This window comes from Malurus melanocephalus, unplaced genomic scaffold, assembly GCF_030028575.1.
Source record: "Malurus melanocephalus ecotype Western Australia unplaced genomic scaffold, MMel_1.1 scaffold_287, whole genome shotgun sequence".
Lineage (NCBI taxonomy): Eukaryota > Metazoa > Chordata > Aves > Passeriformes > Maluridae > Malurus > Malurus melanocephalus.
The window spans coordinates 10,095-30,655 of record NW_026623519.1 but is presented as its reverse complement, the minus strand read 5'-3'; the positions used below and the strand labels follow the sequence as shown (position 1 = coordinate 30,655).

The window sequence follows — 20,561 nt, the reverse complement described above, 5'->3', positions numbered from 1 at the left end:
GGGGACACGACACACGGGGAATGGCTGGAGCGTTCTGAGGGTCACAGAGGTGGGGGGTGGTAGGGTGGGGGGTCCAAGGGGTGATGAGGGGGGTCCAAGGGGTGATGAGGAGAGCTGAAGGGTGACTGAGGGAGGTGGGACCGTGGTGGCCAGGGCTCGGAGGGAGGGAGTTTCAGGAGCTGCCAGATTTTGACTGGGAGAGGGGGAATTTTCTCTCCCGAAGCTGGTCCATTACTGGTTTGGGATTTAGCATGAGAACAGTGTTGATAGCACATTGATATCTGAGTTGGAGTCCAGCTCACTCCAAGTCAAGGACTTTTCACTGTGCCATGCTCTGCCAGCAAGGGGGAGCATGGCCAGGAGAGCTGATCCCAACCGGCCAGAGAGATATTCTGGACCACAGAACCTCCTCACCAGTATAGAAACTGGGAGAGGTTTGGCCAGGACCCACCGATCACAGCTGGRCGACRGACTGGGCATTGATCAGTGGGTGATGAGCAACTATTGGGCATTGCTAGTTTCTCTCGGATTTTATTCCTTTATCTCTCCTTTTCATTACTATTCATAATAGTGGTAGCAGCACTAATGTCAATATATTTAGTCTTGTTTCAGTTACTGAATTATTCTTATCTTCACTCATAGGTTTTATCTTTTCCTGATATCCCTCCCCATCCCAYCGGAGCAGTGGGACTGAGTTCCTGGCTGGGGTTAAACCACAACAGTCCTTATTAGTGTCCAGTGCAGGGGAAAGAAGGTTGAGATATATAAGAGATCTGAGCAGAGTGCGTTAAAACAAAGTTGTTGTAAACTTTTACTGTATTAGTTTAATAGTTGTGGGTCACAATGCTGTTTTGTTTGTTCTCAGAGTTCCTGCACAGGTGCATTTGATCAAACCCGTCCTGGTCTATGGGTTCCTGCGGGAATGTTCATCCTCCCTGGCTCTGGGCTTAGGTTATCATTCCGTTGTGGTTTGTAACACTGGGCTGTGCTGCGAGAGAGCGACTGGAGCGGAATCGAACCTGCTGGCTGTGCTCAGCATTACATCCCCGCTGGACTTCGGGAGCCATCCAGTGGGAGCTGTCAATAATTACACCTTTAGGCTTTTCTCCTAGAGAGCCAAGCCGTGAGACAAATCTTCCAGCGCAGCCTTGCCTTTTGCCTTGCCTTACCTTGCCTCCCTTTCCCAACACTCTGCACCTACCCAAACMCCCAGAACAAGTCCAAGAGGATGGGCAGTTTCACCCCTGCCCACAGCTCAGTCCCACAAAGCCAAACACTGTTCCCAGTGGGGGAGAATCAAAAAGAAAAGGTAAAGCCTCTGAGTTAATACAAGAACAATTTAATAATTAAAACCAAACTAAATATATTGGTATTACTGCAGCTACTAATAGTAATGAAAAGGAGAGATAAAGGAATAAAATCCAAGAGAAACTAGCAATGCCCAATAGTTGCTCATCACCCACTGATCAATGCCCAGTCCGTCGCCCAGCTGTGATCGGTGGGTCCTGGCCAAACCCCTCCCAGTTTCTATACTGGTGAGGAGGTTCTGTGGTCCAGAAYATCTCTCTGGCCRGTTGGGATCAGCTCTCCTGGCCATGCTCCCCCTTGCTGGCAGAGCATGGCACAGTGAAAAGTCCCTGACTTGAAATGAGCACGACTGGCCAACTCRGACATCAGTGTGCTACCAACACTGTTCTCATGCTAAATCCTGAATGCAGGCTGGACCAGCTTCTGGGAAGAACATTAACTCAATCCCAATCAAAACCAGGACACTGGAGCATCCCAAGAAATGATGGGGGCCCCGAGGAAGTGTGGTTGTTGTCCTTGGAGGTGATTGTTTCAGTGGGTCCTGGGAGGAGATGGGACACCTTCCAAGGAGAGAGACATCCTGCAGGATCTAAGAAGAACATGGAGTCCTGGTTACAAAGCCTCCCCCACAACCCCCTCCCTCTCTCTGCTTTCCAGGGAGACCTTCTGCCAGCATGCACCCACCTTCCTGGACTACCTGCACAGCATCCTGCAGAAGTACCTGGATGCGGGGCAGATCCTCAAGGTGAGACCCCCAGGGAACCCACCCATTCACGATCTCCTGCCCAGCAGGGCAGAGTGACCACAGGCAGCAGGGCTAGTCCCYGTCCAGCACCAGCCCCAGGACCCTGGTCCCCAGCTGGGGGAGAGGGTCAGTGCTCTTCTTGGGGCCTGGGCGGGAGGCAGGTGACCAGGAACTGATCCCTAATTCCAGGAGCTGGCGCAGAACGCGGATGATGCCAGTGCTAACGAGGTCGTGTTTGTGTCTGATGAGCGGGAATTCGACATCACCAGAGGGGGACTGGAGGGCACCCAGGGTGAGCAGCACTGCAGGCACTGGGAGAGACCAGACAAAGCCCTGCGGCGGCACTGGCTGGTGCTGTGAGGGACTGGGGGAACTGGAACTGGTGAGGGTTTCTGGGATGTGCTGGGGGCTCTGAGGGTATTGGGAGGATGGGTGGTAATGAGGGTTTTTTTGTAGGACTGGAGCTTGTGGGAACACTGAGAGTGATAATTTCCCCTCCATGTCCCAATTCTCCCCTCACCCATGGATGGTGCTGACCACCAGGCCCAGCTCTCCTGGCCTACAATGATGCCGTGATGTCACCTCAGGACTGGGCAGAGATTCAGAGCCCAGGGGTGTCACACAAGCGAGAGGATCCTTGTACTGTGGGGCGCTTTGGCTTCACCTCTGTCTACCGCCTCACCGGGAGCCTCAGCTGGGGCTGAACTGGAGGCCCTGAGCTACAGGTGCTGGGGAGAATTGGGGGGCACTGGTGGGGTGCAGAATGGAGGGCTGTGTCTGAAGTGAGGGAACCTGAAGCACCAGGAGGCCTGGGGGGATGCTGGCTGGCAATGAWGGGCAGGGCTAGGGGGACAAACTGAGGGAGAAAGGTGAATTGGGGTTAAGCTTTGGATCACAGGAGGCACTGTGGGTATGAACTTGAGGCTCTGGGCTGGGCATCTGGAGCACTGATGGGTTGGGATGGTCTGAGAAGGCAGTGGTGTCCATGTCATCTCTGTGGCCTCATGGTTCCCTTGTCTCCAGACCTGCCAGGTGTGCTGAGCCCCTATGCATGGGGGTGCTGGACCCCAAATGCCAGGTGCTGCCGGGTGGTGGCAAGCGTTGGRACATCTCTGAAGACCAGAACTTTCCTGGCCTTTTTGAGCCCTTCTGGGCTGGGCTGGAAGCTGTGGGACAGCACCATGCCTCTGCCCAGGGCACCCTTTTCCGCTTCCCCCTTCGCCAGCAACCCTTGGAGATCGCTGCAGGGGTCTCTGATCCTGAGCGCATCTGCAGCCTCATCCAGACTTTCCTCACTGAGGCCCCCCTTGCCCTCCTCTTCCTCCGCCACGTCCGCCATGTGGCCCTGCACCGTGTGGCCCCTGATGGGGTCCTGACACTCATGGGAACACTTGTAGCATCCCCTCAACCTCTCCCTGTCCCRGTGCCATCGGAGAGTGAGGGGCTGAGTCTGGTGTGGTGCCTGATGGCCTTGCATGGGGATGGGGTGCTGGSAGCAAGTGGCTGGTGACCACGGTCAGGGCCATCAAGGGGCTGGCCGTGGCTCTGGGCAGAGGGGTGGGCTGCTGTCCTGAGCTGAGCCTGGCACAGCCCATCCGCRGGCCCTGCCAAGGGTGGCTCTGCTGCTTCCTGCCCCTGCCAACCACCGACGAGACGGCCACAGGGCTGCCTGTCCACGCCAGTGCTCCCTTCTCCCTCTCTGATGACCGCCGCTACCTGCGCTGGCCCCAGGAGGGCGACAAGCGTGAGGAAGATGCCTGCTGGAATGCTCTGCTGCTGCTCGACCTCTTGCCCCGCGTCTACAGCCACTTGGCCGCCGTGGTCACGGCTCTGCCCAGTGCTAATGCCCACAGCCCGTGGCCAGACGTCGAGCGCACACCGAGCTCTGACTGGATCCGCAGCCTGCATGAGACGCGTGTGCCAGGAGCTGGCGGCTGCCCCTGTCCTGGTGCTGCTCGCGGAGGGGGTGGTGGGGCGGCTGCAGGCGCCCGAGGCCGTGCTGCTGCCGGAGGCCGCAGGAGACGTGGCCGCACGGAGGGCAATCCAGGCCCTGCTAGTGGCAGCCGGGGAGCCGGTGGCCGAAGTGCCACCCCACGTCTGGAGGGCGCTGACTTTGGGGATGCTGAAGGGCCTGCGGGAGGCCATGGCTGGACACGTGCTGGAGGTGCTGAGGTGCTGCGGGTCCATGGGGCTGCCGGCTGCCGTCTGCCTCTCCCTCCTGTGCTACGTGGCCGGGGWTGGGCGCCACGCCAAGCTGCAGGGCCTCCCCCTTCTGCCTTGTGCCAAYGGGACCTTCGTGGCCTTTGGAGCTGCGTCCGCCGTCATCTATGTGGACACACCCAACATCCCCAGGTGAGCCCACGGCCCCCAGCAGCCCCATTCCTGGTGGAGCCAGTTGCTCACAGTCACAGCTCTGGCTCTTGGATTGGAAAGGGGGGATAAAACTGGACATTTGGGCTCCTCACTGCCATCCTCCTCTCACCTGGTGTCACCAAGTGGGAGCTGAGGCAGGTGCCCAGGAAGCTGCCCCAACTCTAGTCCCCCAGCACCTCTTTGTCCTCACAGAGAGCTCCTGCCTGGCTTGGCAGGGTCCTTCTTGCCCCCAGACCTGGAGCCAGGTTTGGACAGCCTCCTGTGAGGCCTTGCCAAGGAAGGTAAGAGACAGGAGGTCCCTGGACCATCTTTAGGTCCCCTGGTTGCCTCCTAAGCCTCCCCTAATCCCCAGGCACYGCTATAAACCCTGGGGGCTCCCCTGCAGCCCCAGTATCACTCTGTCTCTCTGGGGACTCCATGTCCTTGCTGTTYCTCTCACATTCCCATGTCCCTCTCCTCTGTGCTCCCTCAGATCCTGGGTCTCCCTGTGTTCCTCTCCCTGAAGACCTCTGTGCTCCCCAGTGCTAGTGCCCCTAACGTCTTTTTTCCCTCCCACATCTCTTCCCTATATCCCCATCCATCTGGGGTTTCTGGGTTCTCTGTGCTCCTATTCAGGGTATCCACTGTCCCTCCAGAGCCCAGGACATCCCATACCRTAGATGGGGGGCCATGCATCCCCTGCAGATCTCAGGCTCTTTCTCTCCCATCCAGGTCCTCCTGCCAGATCCCAGATCCCAGGTCCCAGGTGTTTCTAGTCCAGCCTGTGCCTCTTGCCCACAGGTCTCTTCTCCAACCTCGTTCTGCTGGACTCAGCTGTGACTGCCTAGACCCTGCGCTTGGCTCTGTCCCCAACCTGGACACTGCAGTTTTCAACCGCAGTGACCTGGTGCCCAGCTCAAGGGACCCCCCAGCCCCCAGCCTCCTGGGGGGGTCCCAGCCCTGTGGCAATTCCTGGCCCACCACGTGGAAGACCTGGGCCCTCTGGARGGGCTCCCTCTCATATCCCTGTCTCCACTGGATGCCCCCAGCACCYGTCTGGCTCCACTGATACCCAAGTCCAGTCTTATGTTCCAGTCATGGGAAGATTAGGTCCTACCACCTTCTGTGGCTTCTGTGTTGGAGGTCCTGGGTTGTTCTGTGGTGCCACTGGGCAAGTGGCACCGCTCCCTGTCCCGCGATGTCTTGCCTTCATCCTCCCTCAATGTCCTGCAGGCCCTGGGCAGGTGGGGGGCTGCAGTGCTGGCCTCCTGCATGGCCTCGCTTCCGGATGCAGATGCAGTCACCCTCCGGCTCTACCTGGCAGATGTCCCATCCCTGACAAAGCGGGACATGTCCACGCTGGCAGCTCTGCCCCTCTTTCTGCCACTGCCCTGCTTGGCCACCCCACAGCCCTGGGAGCTGGTGCCAGCCAGCACCACCCCGGCTCTGGAGCCAGAGCTGGAGCTGCCCCGGGCTGTGGTGCTGCCGGAGGCTGTGTTGTGGTGCCRGGATGAAGATGACCGGCAGCTCCTCGGGCGGCTCCAGAGGCCCCTCACCAGTGCAGCTCAGGTGATGCTGAAGGCCATGGAAGCCGTGGCCCAAGGCAGGTACGCAGGGCGAACGGCTGAGATGCAGGCTCTGCTGCTCTGGGTGCTGCACCATGGAGACGTCGTCTTTGCACAGAGCCTCCTGCTCCAGCAGGCCTGTGGCGAGCTGGCCTTCCTGGAGACGCCCAACGACCTTGCGCACACGCGGGACCTCTACAACCCCTGCGACAGCACTTGCAGGCGCTGCTGGGACCTGAACACTTTCCTCCTGCCGCCTTCCGCAGTCYGTCTGTCCTGCATGCCTTGAGGGCCGTGGGCTTGCGGCATGGTGAGGGGTGCCTGCTGCCCTCGGACATCCTGGTGGCCGCAGCACAAGTCAGTCAGGGTGGTGCRGCAGCTCTTGGCAGAGCTGAGGCGCTGGATGCACAGTCTGCAACCACCCCAAGGTGCTGGATGACTTCAGTGCTGCAGAGGTGGGGCGGCTCCAGGCCCTACCATGGGTGCCTCATTCCAAGAGTGCAGGAGAGCCTGGGCAGTCCTTCCTGCCCCTCAAGGAGCTGTGATCCATCCGGTACCAATCCCTGGTAGGGCTCACCATGCCTCTGACCAACGCCTTTGTGCCAGGGGCAGAGAAGAAGCTGGGGCTGAGCCAAATCACACCGCTGGAGAGAGTGTGGGAGCAGCTGAGAAGGCTGGTGGGGCATGGGGACATGGATGAGGCGGGTTCCGCTCTCCAGCCCGTCTACTGGCACATGCAGGAAAACTTGAAGGTCTTCAGGATTGCGCCAGATAGTGCTGTGGTGTGGACTGAGTCTGGGTTTGTCCGGCCATGTGATGCTGTGCTGGGCTATCCTGAGAAGCTGGAGCTGGGGGTGCTGGTGCCCTGGGTGCCCCCTGCCTTCCTGCCCTACAGCTGCCTCTTCAGGGCTTGGTGCGTGGCAGAAGGGGTGAGTGAGGAGAGGGCGGTGTCAGCCCTGCACAGCCTGGGGCAGGACATAGACAGGYGCAGCTCAAGAGCAGGCACCACCGCAGATTTGCAGGTGGTTGTGGCTGTCCTGGAGTGGCTGAAGAGTTGGGGCCACCAGGGCAAGGGCACTGTGCCTGTTCCTGTGAAGGTCCCTCAGGGCTCAGGCTTTGCCCTCCATCCAGCTGCCTCTGCCGTGTACTCAGACATGGAGCTGAAGGAAGCGGAGAATGTTCAGGAGATGGTGCACGAGGCGGTGCCTTCCAGCWCAGCCACGTTCCTGGGCATGGAGCTGCTCAGTACGCGGGTGCTGGGCCTGGAGCCGTTCACAGCCTGTGGCCCTTCGGAGCCCATCACCCTCCGCCTCCGCAACATCCTCCGTGAGTATGGCGACGAGGGCGACCTCTTCACAGAGATGGTCCAGAACGCAGAGAATGCTGGCGCTACCAAGTGCCACTTCCTCCTGGACCTGTGGTGCCACAGAAAGGTCACCTCTGGGCTGCTAGACCCAGGCATGGCTGCCTGCCATGGCCCAGCCCTCTGGGCYTACAACAATACCCTGTTCACTGAGGATGACCTTTGGAACATCACCCGGATSAGGGCTGCTACAAAGGAGGGCCAGGCAGGCCGGATTGGGCGCTTTGGGCTGGGCTTCAGCTCTGTCTACYGTGTCACGGATGTGCTGGCATTGCTGAGTGGGGAGACACTGCTCATCTTTGATCCCAATGGCACCTATCTGGGCAAGCACCTCCTCAGGGCTGGCGGCCCTGGCATCCGCCTGGACTTCTCCAGCCGACCGCACATTCTGTGTGTCTTTGCTAAGCAGTTCCAGCCCTACCACGGTATCTTTGGGTGCTGCCTGCCTGAACCAGGATCCTTTCCAGGGAGACTTTTCTGCTTGCCTTTTYGCACTGAAGAGGAAGCTGTGACATCGCAGGTTTGCACTGACGCCTTTGGTACCAAGCACATCTGGTTCCTTGGCACCACTTTCCTTGGCTCTAACCGGCTCCTGCTGCTCTTCCTGAGGAAGGTGAGGGAGCTGTCCCTGGAGATGCTGCCAGACACAGCCACCTCTGCAGAGGACACCACGCCTCTGGCCACASTGCAGCGAAAGGAGATCCGAGACTTGGGGGACCTGGGGACCCTCCAAGCTGGGCAGCCATAGAGCAGCTCTCAGCCTGTGAGGAGGAATCCAAGACCATGTGGCACTACCTGGTTTTGGTGTGTCAGGGTGACAGGGAGCTGCTGGAACTGTTTCATCAGAACACACAGGGAGGGCTCCATCCTCCGCCTCCCATGGCTGGTGTGGCCCTTCCCTTTGCCCCTACTGCAGATGGCAAGTGGGTGCTGTGTCTGGATGCTGAGAAGAGGCAAGTTTTCTGCCACCTTCCTATGCCAGTCATCTCAGGGCTGCCAGTCCATGTGCATGAGGCCTTCAGCATCCTCTCAAACTGCAAGGGGCTGTGGGGCACAGCGGAGYGGGGCAAGTGGAACTGGCTGCTGCTCCTCAATGCCGTGCCGATGGCCTGGCTCCGGGCACTGGACCATCTCTRTGCCATGCACGAGGCAGGTGAGTTGAAGAACTATGAGTATCATCTCTTCTGGCCAGACATTAGCACTACCCGTTACCCCTTTACGGAGGCTGTGACTGGTTTCTACCAGGCTGTGGCAGCCAGGAGTGGCCCCACACTCTTTTCTGATGGCCACTCCTGGTGCTCGCTTYGGGACACCCGCTTCCTGCACCAGGCTGTGGAGGGACACCCCAAGCTGGGTGCTGTGGCACAGCRAGTCTTTGCCACCACCAGGCCCCGTCCCCTGTTGGCTGTGGCCTTGCCTGGGAAGGTGCAAGAGGGCCTTGGGAAAGCGCTGGATGCTGGAACCTATGACTGGCCCCATTTTTTCTGTGAGCTTGTGCTTCCCAATTTGATAAATCTCCCTGCTGTTGACCAGAACCTGCTGCTTCTCCATGCGCTGGATATGTCCCATGAGGATGTGGACAAAGTGCTGGAGACAGTGCCCTGCATTCCTGTCACCCCTGACAGCCACTTGCAGTTCATCAATCACCTGGTGCATCCCAGAGGCCACATTGCCCCTTTATATGACCCTGAGGATGGGCGCTTCCCCACTGGAAATGCCTTCCTTTCCCCAGAGACTAAGCCAAYTGGAGAGGCTGGGCATGGTGAAGAACAACATGGCCCTGCCAGAGCTGCTGGAGCGGGCAAAGACCGTGCAGCTTGTCTGGACCAAGAATCGTGCCTAGGGCTGCCAGAGGGCTGCCTGCATCCTTGAGCTGCTCCAGGATGCGGCAAAGGAGAGAGTGAACAACACCCTGCAGGCTGCTTTCCAGACTGTGCCCTTCCTCCCTGCTACTTTGCCCACTGGTGACCATGTGCTGCTGCCAGCTGCCCAGCTCTACCATCACCTCCATGCCCCACTAGTGGTACTTAGCTGCCCTATCTTGGCTCCTGAAGTGCTGGGGGAAAAATTCCACCTCTCCAAGGAGGTTGCATCCTTCTTGGGGCTGGACTGGCAGATCCCATCAGCTCGAGTCCTTGGGCAGCTGGAGGCACTAAGCAGTAACTCTAACGCGCTCCCTTTGGAGAACCTGCAGGACAGCACCAGCTGCTGCTACAAGCACCTGAACATGCTGCTCCAGGAACATCGCTCCAGCTGGGATGAGGTGGCTTCTGCAGTGGCCCAAGGGCAGCCCTTCATCTTGGTGGGCTCCCATTTTGTGCCAGTTGTGGCTGTGGCTGAGACACTGTCATTTAAGGCTGTCCCATACCTTCATCAGCTCCAAGAGCAGTACAAGCCCTACAGAGAGCTCTGGAGTTGTGTGGGGCTGCGCCACAGGTTCAYCTGGGATGATTATGCCCAAGTGCTCTGCACTCTGGCAGAGACACACATCGGAGAGCCGCTCCCTGCTGAGGAGCTGGCTCTGGCCCTGGGGCTTGTGTCATGTGGGTTGATGGAAGACGGCAACCCGCCAGACATGTGCCAGACCCAGCGTCTCTTTTGCGCCCACAGGACAAGCTCCACTTCAATGATGCACCATGGATGCYGTTGGACAGAGATGTCCTGCTGTGCCACAAACACCTGTCCCGAGACATAGCCCTGTGCTGTGGGGTGGCCACCACACACCACCGAGCCCTAGAGAGGAGTGAATCACCTGGTGGGATGTTCGCTGTCAACCTTGAATTCAAGAAGAACTTTCCAGACATTTATGACACCTTCCTACCATYGTTCTTCAGCCTGAAACAAGGCATTCTTTTCTGGCTGCCACTCCGCACTGCAGCTGAGGCTCTCAAGTCCAGGGTGTCTGACATGGTCGTGCGAGACCAAGACCTTGAGAACGTGGAGAAAACACTGGCTGAGCAAGGTGAGGAATTGGTGCTCTTCCTCCAGCATGTCCACAACGTGGTCTTCTCTGAGATCCCCCCGGAAGGGAACGAGTTGGTGGAGAAACTGCGGGTGACCACAGAGCTCACGGGTGGTGATGCAGAGCTGAGACAAGATTTTCAAGCATGACTAAGCCAAGCCATGGATAGAAACAGMCCGACCCCTCTCTCCTATACCATGAAAGTCAAAAACAGCAGGGCCAAGACCAGAAGTGTKTGGAGGGTGATCTCCCAAATTGGGGTGCAGTGCAGGGCTGAGGCATCTCCAGGGCTTGTGTGGCTGCCCGGGAGGCAGTGGTTGCCCACCTGAAGCCTCTCAACAGAGTCGAGGGCAGAGTCTTCTGCACCCTCCCACTGCCCTTGAGCACTGGGCTGCCTGTGCACGTCAACGCCAACTTCTCTGTGGATGYGGCCAGGCGCAGTCTCCACCAGGACAAAGGCAGCACAGAGGCAGCCTGGAATGACTTCCTTCTCYGGCGCTTGCTGGTTCCACTATACTGTGACTTTCTCACCAGGCAGTGGAAAGCCCTGGGGCCAGGCAAGATCCAGTACAAGCCCCTGAAACTCTGTCATCAGCACCTGATCTCCCACTTGCTCCAGTTCTTCCCTGTTATGGAAAAGATGCTACCTGTCTTTCAGGACATGGTGAGAGAGGTCTACGAGCATCTCAGTCATGCACACCTGCCCCTAGTGCCGGTGTACCACAAGAAGTCACCTGGCAGCAAGGTGRTGATATCGTGGGCATCTCCAGGTGGAGATGACATGCTAACAAAGCCGTACTTCCTCGAGGATGAGGACATGCCAGACCCAGAAGTCCAGCAGGTGCTGCAGCACCTGAACATGAAACTGCATTCATACACCTGCACCAGATCTGTGAAGAGTTCATTGCAGTCCAGGTGAATGTTGTTGCCTTAGGGCCAGCCTCCGCCTGGTGCTTCCTCAAGGCCCTGGCTCTGCCTGTGCCCTGCAAGCTGGCTGAGACACCACTGGGGACCCCAGAGAGCTGCTCCATCCTGCTGAGGTACTTAGCAAGAGGGCCAGGCACTCCCAAGGTGCTCCCAAGGATAGGGACAAGGAAGAACTGGAAGGCCTTCCCTTGTTGGTCACAGAAGATGATTTTCTGTGTGTTTTCAGCATCTGCCACCCCATCTTCAAGAACTCCTTTGCCCACCTCTTCCCACACCACAGCCACCGTTTTGCCCAAAAGTGTATCCCTGCATCGATCCCACCTTACTTTGTGAAGGAGCTTRGCCTCACAGAGGCCATACCACTCTTCCAGGAGGCATTGGCTCAGCTGGAGTGGACCACAGAGTGGGAAGAGTGGCTCAAGGGACTGTGGACCTTCTTTCACAAGGTGGTCTCCACCAGGACCTCAGACATGAACACAGATTGTCATTCAGCTAAGAAGTCATTCATGAATGATCTTCAGGATATGGCAGTGCTTCCTATTCAGGGGAGTAAGACATACTGGAACCACCTACTAGCACTGTCCTCCCTCTCCAGGGTTCTTTTTAAGTGTCACTCACAAGTGGAAAAGGTGCTGCACAAACTGGGCATCCCTGTGCTCCAGAAGTCCGTGATGCCCTGGGATTTTGCCTGCCAATGCCTGAAGCCAAGGGCACTGCAGGTCACAGAGCCCAGGGCTGTAGTGGCCTATCTGGCAGACGCCAGAGCTGATCTCTGCTGGGGGCATTTAACAGAGCAGGATGTGACAGCCCTGCTGAGCTTTGTCCAGCAGGAAAAGCTGGACTCATGTGCCCTAGAGCAGCTTTGGCACCTGCCTCTCTTCCGGAAGTTTTGGGGGGGCTAGGTAGCTGTGGCTCCCTACCACAGGGTGCTGTTGCTCCACAGGCACTACTGCAATGTGCTCATGGGAGCCCGAGCCCTGTACGACCTGGACAAAGACATGGTGCTGCTCACGCCAGACCCGATCCACGAATGTCTTGCCACAGATATGAAGTGGGAGTTCACAGATCACCAAAAGCTCTTCATGACTGTGGTGCTACCCTGGCTGTCCCACCTCACATGGCAAAACCTCATGGAAGCTGTATGCTTGTTCTTTGTCTTCCAACCCATCTTTGACACTCAGAGCATAAAGGATGTTGTGGCAGCTTTTCAGAAGGTGGCTTTTATACCAGATGCCCATGGATCACTGCACCTGGCCTCCCACTTCTACCTTGACATGCCCTCCTTCCACACCCTGCAGCTCCAAAACCGCTTTGTGCCTGAATCTTTCTTTAAGGAGCTACGTTTAGGCTGTAAAGCTGAGGAGTTCCTTCTTGAGGCAGGTGTCTGCACCAGCTTCTCTGTAGCGGATTTTGTGGCACTGGCCGGGAGATAGAATGTGAAACCACTCAGGTTACCTGCCACGCTGCAGAACTGCTGCAGCAACAGCAGGAGATGCTCAAGCAGCTTGAAATCCTGATGGAAAATCCTGAGTCATATGGTTTCCTAGGGAAAATTGCCTCAGTCCACTTCCTGCCTCCACTGGACATCCCCTCAAACTTGAGGAACCTGCACCCTCCATTGGCAGCCAGCACTAAGGCTGTGGCTCTGAAAAGCAGCGTTTCCTACTGTGAAAATGTGGTTGAGCTCCTGTGGACATCGGCCACCATCCTGCCAAAATCCCTTAAACTTGAGATGGAGATCCTGCAGGCCATGGGAGTCCTTGTAGAGATACCTACTGCCCTGGTGGTGGCCAACCTGAAGCATGTGTGCGGGGCAGCCTGCCTGACACAACAGCAGGTGAGCACACGGGCCCGTGTGCTCCACAGCACGTACTGCTTCCTGCAGACCCATCTGGAGGAGGTGGACACAGCGTTTTGCTGAGCTGCCCGTGGTGCTGGCCAAGTCAGGAATAATGGCCAGGCCACGGCAAGTGGTGACATGGCTCCTGAGTGAGGATGACTTTTACCCCTATCTCCTCATGCCTGACCCCCACGTGGCTGCCTTTGGAGATCTCCTGAAACACCTTGCCATGGTCGTGAGTCCCACACTGACTCACTACAGCCACATCCTGGCCCAGTCTACCAGGAGAGTCATGGCAGTGGGACCCTCACCAGTAGCCAGAAGAAGACGGTCCTGCTGGCCACGCGGCGTTTCTTCCAGCTGCTGCAGGAGGAAGCGGAGCCCTCCGATTGCTCTGCTGTGGCTGATCTGTACCTGCTGAGCACTGCTGGCTGCCTGGAGCCATCCCACAGGCTATGCTTCAATGACTGCTTGCCCTCCGAGACTGCTCGGGCCCTGGAGGAGACCTTTGTGTTCATGGCTGAGCTGCCGGTGCCCAGGTGTAATGCCAAGTGGCTGCTGCAAATGCTGCCACTGCATCTGCAGCCACAGGCGCTCTCAGAGATGACAGAGCAGCAGCTGGAGGAGGGTGGTCTGCAGCCATGTGACTGGGGCTCTCAGTGCTCCGCACAGAGGCATCTGCAGACCCTGCTGGCGTCCCTGTGGTTTAGGCTGGGGCTGGAGTCCCTGCTGCAGTGGCAGAGCCACAAAGCTGTGATGAGAATGGAGGGGAATGGTGGCTTTGCAGTGGAGCAGCTGAAAGTGCAGTGCTGCAAGGACATCCGCACAGTGATGGTTCACAGTGGGGCAGTGGTGGAGGGCAGCTACAAGTCACGGGTCATCCATGTGTGCCCATCTGGTGGTGCCCAGTAGCTCCTCTACATCCGGCACGCAGAGATGCAGCTGAAGCAGCACCAGCTGAGGGTCGTGGAGACACTGGCGCAGGAGATCAGTGACACCCTGGGTGGGCAGCTGGAGGCACGCGCCTTGTCCGTGCTGCATGAAATGCTGGTCTTCCAGGAACTACAGGAAGTGGCTTCGGTTCTGGAGGAGAACAACGTGGCAATGGTGGGTGATGTGCCAGAGCAGGAAAAGAGGCCGCAGGAAGAGGCTGTGGCAGAGGAGAGGCCATGGAATGATCCCAGCCTGGCAGCCTCGAGGCCTCTGCATGGTGTCAGGTGGCCAAAGGTGTGCCCGGAGCTCGGGGCCCAGCACAAACCTGTGAGCTCTGCCCAGTACCACAGACAGGGAGGTCGCAGCCCCTGGCTCATGGCCCTGACTCCGTCCGTCCCTGAGACCCTGCGGTGGCTGTGTCAGGCCACGAGTGACCTGCAGGCAGCCCACAAGGACGTCCAGCACTGCTGCCCCAACGGGGTCCTGTTCAAAGTGCACCAGGCCCTGGAGAAGGCACTGGTGGTGGCTGTACTTTGCTGTGGTGAAGCCTTTGATGGCCCAGAGGGGGTGATGGGTCTGGCCCGATGGCTGGAGGAGAAGGAGCCAGAGCTCAGGGGACTGGTACTAGACATGCAGGGGTTGTGTGACTGTGACATGGATGGCAAGGCCACACAGTACCCAAATTACCACCCCTTCCCCCTGATGCCCCTCAAGGCCTTCCCCAGCATGGATGAGGAGGAGGTCCTGAAGCAGGCACAAAAGGTGCTGGGGTCACTGAARGACCATGTGGGAACAAAGTGAGGATGTCCCTGCAGAGGGGCATGGACAGCTGGGCCCAAGGACCACCAGCAGCCCATCAGAGACCTATCATGGACCTGTTGTGGACTCATGCTGGACTTGCCACAGATCTGCTACATGCAATTCCTGRCTGCCCAGCCCTGGTAGGGGGGTTTTGGAGGTAGATGAGTGCCTGGACCACTGGATATCACAGGGTTGTGTGTGCCATTGGCACATCTTGAGTATGGGGAAAGATAAAGTGCAATAATAAATGTTGCAGTGCTGGTAGACCCTTCACTGGCAGTGGAGTCAGGGGACRTGGTGAAGGATAAGGCCTGAACAGTAGGCCTTCAGCCAACAGTGACCTCTAAATGAACCTTCCAACCAAATATTATATTTCCATCTGCTCATTAGTGAAATATGCATGATTAATAGTGATATGATCTATGTATTTGCTCATTGATGAAGTATTAATAGCATTATGTTTGTATCTGTTCATTAACAAAGTATGATCATTAGCATTATGATCTATGTATCTGCTCATTAGTGAAACATGTATTTACTTTCCATATTCAGAAGCTGGACAGGGCCATGAAATCAACATCTGGCCTTGTTTGGAGGTACATGGTCAAAGAGCAACTCCCTTGGTTCCTTGAGCCCTGGCCAGGCTGTGGGAGGAACCCAAGCAGAGGATGAAAGCAAAGGCTCCAGCGCTAGAAGTTGTGTGAGCTTGTTTATTCAATATAATAACAGTATATCAAGCATATAATAGCCGGGCCCTCTCACAGCCAAATCAGAAACCTCTTTGCCTGCAGGTGGACACACCACACAGGAATTCCCAGTTTCCAGGAGGGGCTCTCCAGTCCCTCGATGTCACAGGGATTCCCCAGCTGACATGTGGGTCTGGATGATGGTAAAATCTTAGGGTAACTTCTTAATCACTACAGGAAGTCTTTGGTAGTAGTGATGAGGTGCATCGCTTAACTTACCATTTTGTAATTCTTCGCTGCTTTGCCCTATAGTAAATTACATTTATTGCYTAAGTTGGTGTCTGTGTCTTTGATGCTGACCCTACCCACTGACAGAACACATGGAGAGGTCATGGACAACTGTGGGTGTGTGGAAGGTGGAGGTGGTGATCAAGGGGTTTYGAGAACTGTGGTGGGTCAATCTTGGTTAGTCAGGTGCCCATCACTCTAGGTGCTCCATTACTCCCCCTCTTTGACCGAAAAGGGGGAGAAAATGTGATGAAAATCCCATAGGTCAGGGAGATCACTYGCCAATTACTGTCACAGTCAAAACAGACTCAACTTGGGGAAATTATTTTATTACAAATTAAACAGAGTAGGAAAATGAGAAATAAGAACAAACCTGAAAACACCTCACCCTACCCTCCCTTCTTCCCAGGCTCAACTTCCCGCCTGACTCCTCTGCCTCCTGCCCTTGAGCCATGCACAAGATGGAACGTGGATTGCCGTCAGCTCATAACACTGTCTCTGCTGCTCCTTTCTCATCATGCTGCTCCCCCTCTCCATGGGACAAAGTCCTGCACCAACTTTTCTGATGTGGGTCCTTCCCCTGGGCAGTTCTCCAAGGACTGCTCCAGCAGGGCCCCTTCCCATGGGGTACACTCCTTCAGGAACAAACTGTTTCAGTGCCCTGCCAGCTCCTGCATGGACTCCTTTCCACAGAGTGTTGCCCATTGYCCGGAGCCCACTGCAGCATGGGCTCCTCCCAGGCTGCAGCTCTCTTCAGGGCATCCTCACCTGCTGTGCTGTRTGGTCCCTACATGGGGCTGCAGTAGGAATCTGCTCTTCCGCTGACCTCCATGGGCTCAGGGCAAAATCCCCTCCCTATGGGCTGCACCACTGCTGCAGGAGAATCTCTGAATCTCTGCTCCAGCACCTCCTCCTTGCCTGGCCTTGCTGCCTGCAGGGCTGTTGCTCTCACATCTTCCTCCTCCATCCCAGCTGGTGTTGCACAACAGTCTTTACTCCTTTTTGAATACCTTATGACAGAGGCCCTCCCAGCATCGCTGGTCAGCTCAGCCCTGGCCAGGGGCRGGTCTGTCCTGGAGCCCTCTGGAGCCGGCTCTGCCCAATATGAGGGCAACTTCTGGTGTCTCCTCACAGAAGGTCCCCCACAGCCCCCTGCTACCCAGACTGGRCCATGCAAATCTGAGACAAGCATGRTGAGGTGATATGAAGGGCAGTGTGGGTGTCTCAGGAAGGTGTGAGTCAGGGGAAGCAACAAGAGGAGCTCAAAGTTTCAACAAGCTGGAGTCATTGCCATAGGCCCAGAGAGCACAAAGTCCCAGCATGATTCTGCTGGTAGGGGTCCAAGTGCATGACCTGCCCCTGGGTCAGGGTAATCCCAAGCACAGACTCAGGCTGGGCAGAGAATGGGTCGGAAGCAGCCATGAGGAGAAGGACTTGTGGGTGCTGGTGGACAAAAAACTCAWCATGCCCCAGCCACTTGCATGGTCACCAGAAACCCCCATGCCCTGGACTGACCCCACAGTGTGGGCAGCAGGGGACARGGGGATTCTGCCTCTCTGCCCCGCTCAGGTGAAATCCTGCCTGCACAGCTGCCTCCAGCCCTGGGGYCCAATATCTAAGGGTATGGAGATGTTGGAGTCAGTCCAGAGAGGCCACAGAGATGCTCCAAGGGCTGAAGCCCCCTCTTCTCTGAGCCAGGCTGGGAGAGCTGGGGGGTTCAGCCTGGTGAAGAAAAGGTTCCAGGGAGATCTCAGAGCCTCTTCCAGTGCCTAAAGGGGCTCCAGGAGAGCTGGAAGGTCTGGAATGCCAGGACAAGGGGAATGGCACCCCACTGCCAGAGGGCAGGGTTAGATGGGATATTGGGAGGGAATTCTTCCYTGTGGGGATGGTAAGGCCCTGGCACAGGGTGCCCAGAGAAGCTGTGGCTGCTCATGGATCTCTGGAAGTGTTCAAGGCCAGGTTGGAGGGGGCTTGGAGCAACCTGGTCTGATGGGAGGYGTCCCTGCCCATGGCAGGGGGTAGAATGGCATGAGCTTTAGGGTCTTTCCAACCTGAGAGAAATAGGAACAAKATGTTGGCTTCTGCTGAGGCTAAGAGTTGTTCTTACACCAATGCTTGTTAAGGGTTATTATGATGCTGATGTTTAAGAATAATTGTCATGTAAGAATTGTTGTAATACCAATATTTGTTAAGAGTGGATGTAAGAGTTGTTATACCAAGGCACACTAGGAGTTGTTGTGATGCTGGTGGTTGTTAACAATAGTTGTAATGTAAATGTTGGTATGAAATAACACACCGAYGAAGGAACTGAAAAACTGCACACTGCTGGAYGCCACCCAAGAGCCCTCCGACCAAGAAGTAACAAACTATCAGAACAAGGAGGGCTTCACCCAACAACCTAGGTGACTGCACATGCTCTAAAAAGTCAGATCAGGGGAGAGGCCATGTTAAACAGTTTCTGGAACATGCAAACTAGTTTGGAGAAATGTTTAAATATGTATAAGGCTGTTGCAATACCAAGGGTATATAAGGGATGTTGCCAGTGTTGCGTGCTTCTGACTAAGGTGAAGTGCCTGGTGCTGTTGGTTCTGTTTTGTTGACTTTGTTCCTGTGAGAAATGGGGTTAAGATGTTGGCTTTTGCTAAAGGGCTGTCATCATATGTTAATATTTATTGAGAATATTTGTAAGAATGTTGTAATAAGAGTAGATATAAGACTTATGGTTATACAAAGCCTTGTTATGTGTAGTAAGAACGGTTTTGATGTAAGGCTTGCTGTAAAAAGCAAGTGATTGGGAAAATGCACCCTGCCTGTTGCCACCCAAGAAGAAACAAACGATCCAAATGAGGAGGGCTTTATCCAGCGACCAAGGTGACTGCTCATGCTCCAAAAAGGCAATGACTGAGCATGTTCTAAAAAGGTGGACCGGGGTGGGGCCATGTTAAACAGCTCCTAGAACTTGCAAACAATTTCTAAGAAAACGTTAAATATGTATAAGGCTGATGCAATTAGTACGGGTATRTAAGGGGTGTCGCCATTATTTGGGGGCGTGCCTCTAAAGCTGTCAAGCACCTAGCACTGTCTCTTCCTCTCTTTGACTTTGTCCCTAATAAATCTTCACCATTTCTTTTTTTAAGTCTTGGCGCATTTTTAACAATGCCTAATAAAATTGCCTTTTAACAATGCCTAATTGCCATTTCTCACTTCAAGCTTTGGCTTGTTTATARTATAACCAAACGAGTCTGGGATTTGATGCTGAGGTGAAACATCACAATAGGGATGACGAATCCAGGGGTTGCCAAGCTGCAATGTGTTATAAACAAATTTATGAGATTTGGCTTTCACCAAAATGTTAAATTTATAATAATAATTTCTGTAAAATGTTGAGTTAAATTGCACTTAAGTTATTGTAGTGGGCTGGTTGTAGGGGGTCAGTCTTTTTTAGTGAGGGGATAAGTGACATTAGAGTTTAGTTGCGGACCAAACTTTAAGTTGGAAATTTCTTTGACATGTAAAATGGTCTGTAAACTGAGAGAGCCTAGACTATTCAAAAATAATACACAATAGATCTACTTAAAATTTGAATTGCCAATTAAGATCGTTTCTGATATTTCTAAAGGCTTGTGATACTTTTCTTACAATAAACCACCAGCAGCAAAGTACATCTGCTCGCAAAAATTACACATTGCAGTAAATCCTTCCAGGTTCATTTATAGGAGAAAAAAATTAACAGCCTCATGAAACTAGCATTCTTCAAATAAGAGAAGTTACCTGAAAGAAACTGGAAATGAACATTTTAAATACAATGTTGATAAATGCATTAAATTACTATTTACCCAAATACAGAGTGTCAGTAATGCCAGAACGTTGCCATACAGGAAGAGTGATTGTTTAGGAAGGTTTTAAGATATAATTAGGTTTTACGTTGTTAATTCAAAGTGAGAGACAGACCAGCACACTTGTAAGATAGAAGGCATGCAAGGGAATTGAGAGCACAGACAGATCCAACCTGGCATGGTCCAGAAATTAAGCTACTCTGGTTATAAGAGGCTGATGGAACAAGCTGGGATTCCACCAGAGTTTACTTTGCATTGCTGTGCAGATAAAATCCCTGCTGCAAATCAAAGCACTTTTCATGGACCTGATGAAAACTTTGAAATTCTTTCAATGACTYAGTAAGCTTGGGATCAAAACCTGAGCAGATGGTTCACATAGCAGTATTTTGAGGAACACATTTCTTTGTTTCTTCTTTATTTCTACAGTCTGATGGGTTTGAACCTCAAAAGTGGTGCATGAAAATTGATATAGGGTGTTGCAGGGAAACGGGGTATGGATCAYGCAGACACCAATATGATGAGCAATGATCACTTTATTTCTAAAACGAGCTCTTTTTATCTATTTCATAAACCAAGCCTTCTACATAAATGGCAATTGTTTATTGGCTAATTAGCAGTCTGTTCATTACTTCTCAGTATATGATTGGTATATTTGCAAAATAGTGTTCTSTTTGCCTTGCAGTTTTCATTCAGCATTTTCAACATTTTTCACCTGCTTCAATCATTCTTTGTTGTTCAATTGCTCTTTGTTCTTCAATTGTTCTTTATTCCTCTACTATGYTTCTTCTTCATGGGCAGTACAAAGTACATGCTACGCTGCTGTAGTCACGTCCTTCTCTTTCCCATCCTCTTCTCTTCTTCTATCTCGTCTTCCTCTATCTCGTAGTCTGGGTTGCTCAGTAACAGCAAGTCATGGCCCCTTTCTCACAGGAATCCTTTTACAATAGGGGGCGAA

At 54.6% G+C, this 20,561-nt stretch overlaps 1 pseudogene; it reads left to right on the top strand.

Moving 5' to 3' along the window:
* Positions 1 to 352: 352 nt before the first annotated feature.
* LOC130579680 (sacsin-like) lies at positions 353 to 15,893 on the top strand (annotated as a pseudogene).
* The last annotated feature ends 4,668 nt before the right edge of the window (positions 15,894 to 20,561 follow it).